The sequence below is a fragment of the Sinocyclocheilus rhinocerous genome, unplaced genomic scaffold (genome assembly GCF_001515625.1).
Source record: "Sinocyclocheilus rhinocerous isolate Xijiao unplaced genomic scaffold, SAMN03320098_v1.1 scaffold3145, whole genome shotgun sequence".
NCBI lineage: Eukaryota > Metazoa > Chordata > Actinopteri > Cypriniformes > Cyprinidae > Sinocyclocheilus > Sinocyclocheilus rhinocerous.
Window position 1 is genome coordinate 29,490 of NW_015624599.1, and position 6,287 is coordinate 35,776.

Below are 6,287 nucleotides of genomic sequence, written 5' to 3' on the forward strand. Positions count from 1 at the left end.
ATAATAAAAATAATAAAAATATTAGCATTTTATTTTTAAGTTTACTATACAATAATTATGTTTTAAAAAATAAAATAGTATTATCACACTTTATTATTTAGTTTATTATTATTATTTTTTTTTAAAAACTAAATAAAGTGCAATAATATTATCACTATTATTAATTTATTTTTTATAGTTATATTTGATGGGTCACATCGTGTGCCGTGTGAGGACCAAACCAAATCTCCAGGTTCTCATATGAGAACCAGGCTGAAAAACTTATGTGCACCCCTGCATATACTCAGAGGTGAAAAAAAGTATTTGCCCCATACTGATTTCTTATGTTTTTGTGTACACTAAATAGTGTCATACTAAAGTGTAGTCACTGGGTAAGACCTTTTAAACAACTTCATGCTGCTGAAAAAGTTTAAGTCTATTTTGTATTTACTCAAGTTGCTTTTGCTTTATGTTAGGTTTTAATTTCTGAATCAATTTAGTGTGCGATATTACACACACACACACAAAGAGCACTGTATGATCACAGTATTCTCTTCTCTCCACTGTAATCTGGTGTTTTATATATTTTTATTTGTATTCAATTCTAGGAGGAGCTCAATACAGCACTGAAGTCCTTACAGGAGAAACTTCAACACAATGAAAGCATGAAAGGAGAGTTTGAGAAAACAGTTCAACACATCAAGGTGAGGAAACAGAATCAAGAGTCATTTTCAGTACAGGTCTAGCATCACTAAACACAATTATGATTTGTTATATTTAATATAATGGATTCCAGTTGATTATTTCTGTAAATTTGCAATTTGATTTCAGTCTCAAGCTGAGCACACAGAGCGTCAGATTAAACAGCAGTTTGAGAAGCTGTGTGGTTACTCTCTGAGGATTTTACCGTTCAATAGTCAGTAAATGTTACACCTGTAGATCTGGATCGACCTGCTTTCATCTTTTACACTCACCATGTTTCCAATATTCAATCTATATCACAATTTCAATATTTGTTCAACGTGAGACTAAACGAATAATTGTTTATTTCAGTTATAGAGGTTAAATGATCATTTGTTCATTGATGTAAATGGATGTAAAAGTCCTGTTTAATCCACATCAATGTTGAATGAAATATAAATACTTACTATAGAAATACTTGAGTAAAACTGTTTATAAACATCTGATTCTCAGAGTCTCTGGGACTCACTGAAAACTCCTTAAAAGTTCGACTCAGATTCTGCACAAATTTTGATAATCCCTTGAAAATGTGATTATATGATTTCAGTAATGAAAGGTTAAATGTTTGGTCATGACAAGTAGGGTTTAATCATGGAAATGCATTGAGTGGGAACCCTGAGATTTGATGATTTATGTTTCCCCAATAAATTAATAAATGAATGTAACTGACTTGCTTCAGAGCAGCTTTACTGACTTTCACTGAAATGATGCTTCATTACAACACGACAGTCATAATAAAAAGAAACAATCAGATTAAAAAGGATTTTCTCAGCATTCAAACTTTCTCAGGAGGAGGATTTATTTATTTATCTGAAAAATGTTTCATTAATGTCAAATACTAAAAGAAATGTTCTATGGAAATGCACTTTAACAATGTAGTTGATGCATCTAAATTACACTTTGAATTATATACAGGCCTATATTTTTAATTTAAGAGATTTAATAATAGAAATAAAAGGCATATCCTCCTGACAGACAGCTATGGAGTTTTGTCCTCTGTAGAGTAGAGGACATTATGTTTTAGTGATTTCTCTGAGACAGTTTTAAGTCCTGTAAAGAGCACATTCAGGGCTTTTCAGAGATACCAAATGTGTGGATGTTTCATTATGACCACTCCCTCTGCTTGGTCTTAAAAATGCCTGACATTCATTTAGTGATCAAATTCAACACCCTTATGGAAATATGATCATATTTTGTAACGATCATTTAAATCTGACTAATTTTCCAATTGTTTGTCATAAATCAACATCTCAGGAAAATGCTACGGGGTTTCAAATCAAAATATAACCTTCTGTTATGAAACAGGACATTGATTTCATACATATCCACTGTAGAGGACACCAGGACTAAAAGCATGTTTATTATAATTATGAAAATCTTGTCAATAATAATCATTCCCATTATTACACTTCTTGTTTCATTACATGTTGCCCCAAAAACAATTTAGCTAATTAGATACAGTGTATAGATACATTGTACATAATGGGACAACCCGTTTATGGACATTTTATGCACATGTTGCATAAAGCAAAATGGTATATTAAATCATTCTGTTATATCTTTCATAACATTTACATTTAGTCATTTAGCAGACGCTTTTTTCATTCCCATAACATAGTTGAGATTCATTTTTATACAAAGTTTGGTATAAAAAATAAAAATGTATTGGTGATTTAAACAAAACAAAAATCACTGTTTTTGCCTTTTCGTGTCTTTTTATTTATTTTAAAAACAGGACTTTTTAAAGTCCTGGTGTCCTCTACGTAGGACGTAGCATAACATGAATAAAAAAAAAAAAAATTTTTTTTCAAAAATGTTATTTTCCATTTTTTTTCTTATGCTCTAAATAATGAAAAAAAAATATATTTAAACTATTTTTTTCTGGTAGTCATGAGGATATATGCTATGATGAATAATGAACAAGTTTGAAATGTGCTTTTAATTCATGGAGTTATTAAATAACTAGTTCTCAGGGATTCATCTTACCTCAAAGTGTCTAACTTTAACTTTAACAGTACGAATGTGAAGCAGCTTCAAGGGCCTGAACTCTTCTGTTTATGTAGCAACACATCACGTGATCGACTATCAGCCAGCTGGGTCACGTGACGCTCACCAGCCAATAGGATTGAAGGAGTGCGGCACCATCAGAGATCAGAGGAAGAGTCCCGAAACTCGTCATGTTTCGCTTTATCGCTTGTTTTGTTTCTTTTGATCGAATCGAGATTTCCGGTCGCTGAAGCCCGATGTGTTCAGAAGCAGCTGCAGGTGAGCCCGAGTCGCTTTCAGCTCAAATCAGCTCCGGTTCGCAGCATTACAAACACAGATCTGTTTATTTCCTTCTCACTGATTCACTTTGTATCGGTTACGTCTCAAGTTCAACAGCTCAGCGGTCATTCGTGGTTTAGGTGGGTTTTCATTTTAATTTCATTATTATAAATAACGTCGTCGTTTGGTTTGTTACACGTTTTTCCGTGTCGCAGAATCTCTTTCAGTTGCGTGCAGTTCTGTAAATAAATAATATATATATATATATATAATAAAATTATAATTATATAGTCATTATTACAAATTATCATTACAGTAATGTGTACAAATTATAATATATTAATAATAGTAACAGTAATATGATATTATAATATAATTTTAATACATGACTATATTTGTTGTATTTTATATACTTTGCTTTCCTTATGCTATATACTGTATAGAGCTGCTACACCGTTGTCGCTTGCGAAAACACAATAATGGCATCGTGGTGTAAACTTACAGATTAAGGGTTCATTATAATATTATAATGAGATCCCTTTGCCACGTCACCAAGGGAGTGAAATCAGACGCGCTCGTTTTCTCAGACGCTTGCAGAAAAAGGCTTACCTAAACAAAGTTACTGGGTTAATCTTTTTCACGTTTCCTTGGTTGGTAGATGCACCGGGGACCTGATTATAGCACTTACAACCTGGAAGAGTCAGATTTTCATGATATGTCACCTTTAAAATAATAATCAAAATAAAACGCTTACTAAAAAAATGAAATATTTTATTTGTTTACCTGCATGTCATGTGACTATTAACCAACGTCAGAGAGCCGTGGACATGCAAATGTGATACTTCATTATTAAAATATTTATTTTTAAATCTCAGGGGTACTTCAAGTAAAAATATTAGGTGAAAGAGGTTCAGATGACAAAAAAACGTTTGTGAATGCCTGCATTACAAGTAAATAAAAAATAACGTGAATCCGTGCATTTTAATGTGTTTAAAAGACAAAAGCCTTCCAAAGACATAGTAATTAAATAACCAACTGAGTGATAATTCATATAAAAATTAATGTGTTCATCAGTAGTTGATGCAATGTTGAAATGTTGAGAAAACACTTATTAAAATGTAGTCACCTGAATATAAGTATATAAGCGGTAGGCTATTTTAGAAAGATGAAAAAGAGGAATTAGGGAGAATCAATAATTTATTCATAATTTATTGCTATTGTGTGAATAATATGTAATCATGTAATCAATAAAAAAGTAACTTTAGTCTGGTTACAGGTATTTTAATATATATATATATATATATATATATATATATATATATTCAGATTGACCAATCAGAATGAAGTATTTGATGCTGTATAATAAATATTTGTAATATCGGCTGTCCAAGCAGTTATTGGCCATAATTATTTAATTATAAAAAAGACTACAAATCTCAACCTCTCAACAAGATGACTAGATGTTCCCATTAATATTTTAAAATTTCTGAACTGAGTAAACTGGAACATTTGAATTAATTTCTGAATCTGATCATTTAACCCTCCTGCTGTGTTGTAAATGACTTTTGTGTTGCGGATCAAATTGACCCCCCATTGGTTTCCATGCAAAATAAAAATAAATCCATATAAAAGTAATTATTGCCTATAAGTCTCAACTGCATTGATAGAGCTGGCCATCAGCGGCGCAGGTCTGTGCAGTGAATTGACTGAGTGTTTTCTCCCAGCAGGCTTGTGTAAGTGTAATTAAGTCATTCTCTGTGTGTTGCATGTTGCCTGAATTGTAATGCACACTGTTGCATGTGATGCAGGACAGACAGGAGCACATGACCGAAAGCCAGCAGCTGAGAGAAAACTACTGTGAGTCTCAATGGACCTTGCTCATGCCTTCATTTAGTGCATAATGCCGCCTTATGTGCAGCATCGCTGTGCAAATTAGAAAGTAATGTTAGCTTTATTTGTATCTAGTGTAGTAAATGACTGACCTACATTTAACAACGAATGCTGATTATGCATATGTTTCTATTGTTGCAGTATAGTGGATATGTAGTTTCTATTTTCACAAAACACGGAAATAAACCATTAAAAAATTATATTATTGGTTGTTTAAACAATGTAGTTTTTTTTTTACAGAAAAACATCAATACAACCATTAAATTTTTTTATTGGTTATTGGATGTTTAAACAATGTAGTATTTATTTTCACAAAAAAAAAAAAAATCATTTTTAAAAAATCTTTTTTTTATATATATATATATATATATATTATTTCATACGTCAGGCTTTACAGGGTTACAACCCAAACACATTACATTATTAAGTCTCTATTGCGTAAATCTTAATTTGACTGGTCTAGTATGTTGGGATAATATTTCAAATTTAGCAGTTTTTGTTGTTGTTGTTGTTGTTCTAGATTTTGAACGATGAATTACGTGAGGCAGTAAAGGTAAGCTAATTTCTCCCTAATTTTCTTAAATGTTGCAATAACTCACATTCATAATGCTAAAGCTCCAAAATGCCATTTGTTTTAATTCAACCAATTTCAATTTCTGAATCAGTTCATTTAAACAAACAAATAAACTGATTTACAAAAATTAAACTGAGCTAAAATTGGTTCAAATACTGATTTATAAAACTCTCTCCACCTTTTACTACTACTTTTGCCCTTTTGAGCCACATGTATATATTTGTTTGAATGATATCAAATATTAAAGTCTCTTATGCTCACCAAGGCTGCATTTATTTGATCAAAGCAGGAAAAAATCGTGTAATATTATTGTAATTTAATATAACTATTTTCTATGTGAATCTCTGTTAAACTGTAATTTATTTCTGTGATGTAAAGCTGAATTTTCAGCATCATTACTCCAGTCTTCAGCGTCACATGATCTTCAGAAATCAGTATAATATGCTGATTAAATGAAACATTTCTGATTATTATCAATGTTGAAAACAGTTGCGCTTCTTCATATTAATGAGATACACTTTTATTCAAAAGTTTAGGGACAGTATGATTACAAAAAAAATTAAATTATTATTTTAATTAATCAGGGACGCATTAAATTGATCAAAAGTGACACTAAAGGCATTTATAATGTTCCAAAAGATTTATATTTCAAATAAATGCTGTTCTTTTGAACTTTCTGTTCATCAAAGAATCCTGAAAAATAAAATGCATCACAGTTTCCACAAAAATATTGTGCAGCACAACTGTTTTCATCATTGATAATAATCAGAAATGTTTCATTTAATCAGCATATTATACTGATTTCTGAAGATCATGTGACGCTGAAGACTGGAGTAAT

At 31.1% G+C, this 6,287-nt stretch overlaps 1 protein-coding gene across 5 annotated transcripts in view; it reads left to right on the forward strand.

The window, feature by feature from the left end:
- The first annotated feature begins 2,841 nt into the window (after positions 1 to 2,841).
- Positions 2,842 to 6,287, forward strand: part of rab9a (RAB9A, member RAS oncogene family) — a 5,487-nt gene continuing 2,041 nt past the window's right edge. For 2 of the 5 annotated variants that reach the window (XM_016559126.1, XM_016559141.1), the window contains exons 1-3: positions 2,842 to 2,985; positions 4,794 to 4,842; positions 5,396 to 5,428. The gene's annotated coding sequence lies outside the window, so the exon portion shown is untranslated. The other 3 variants (XM_016559149.1, XM_016559155.1, XM_016559133.1) reach the window with 2 other exon arrangements.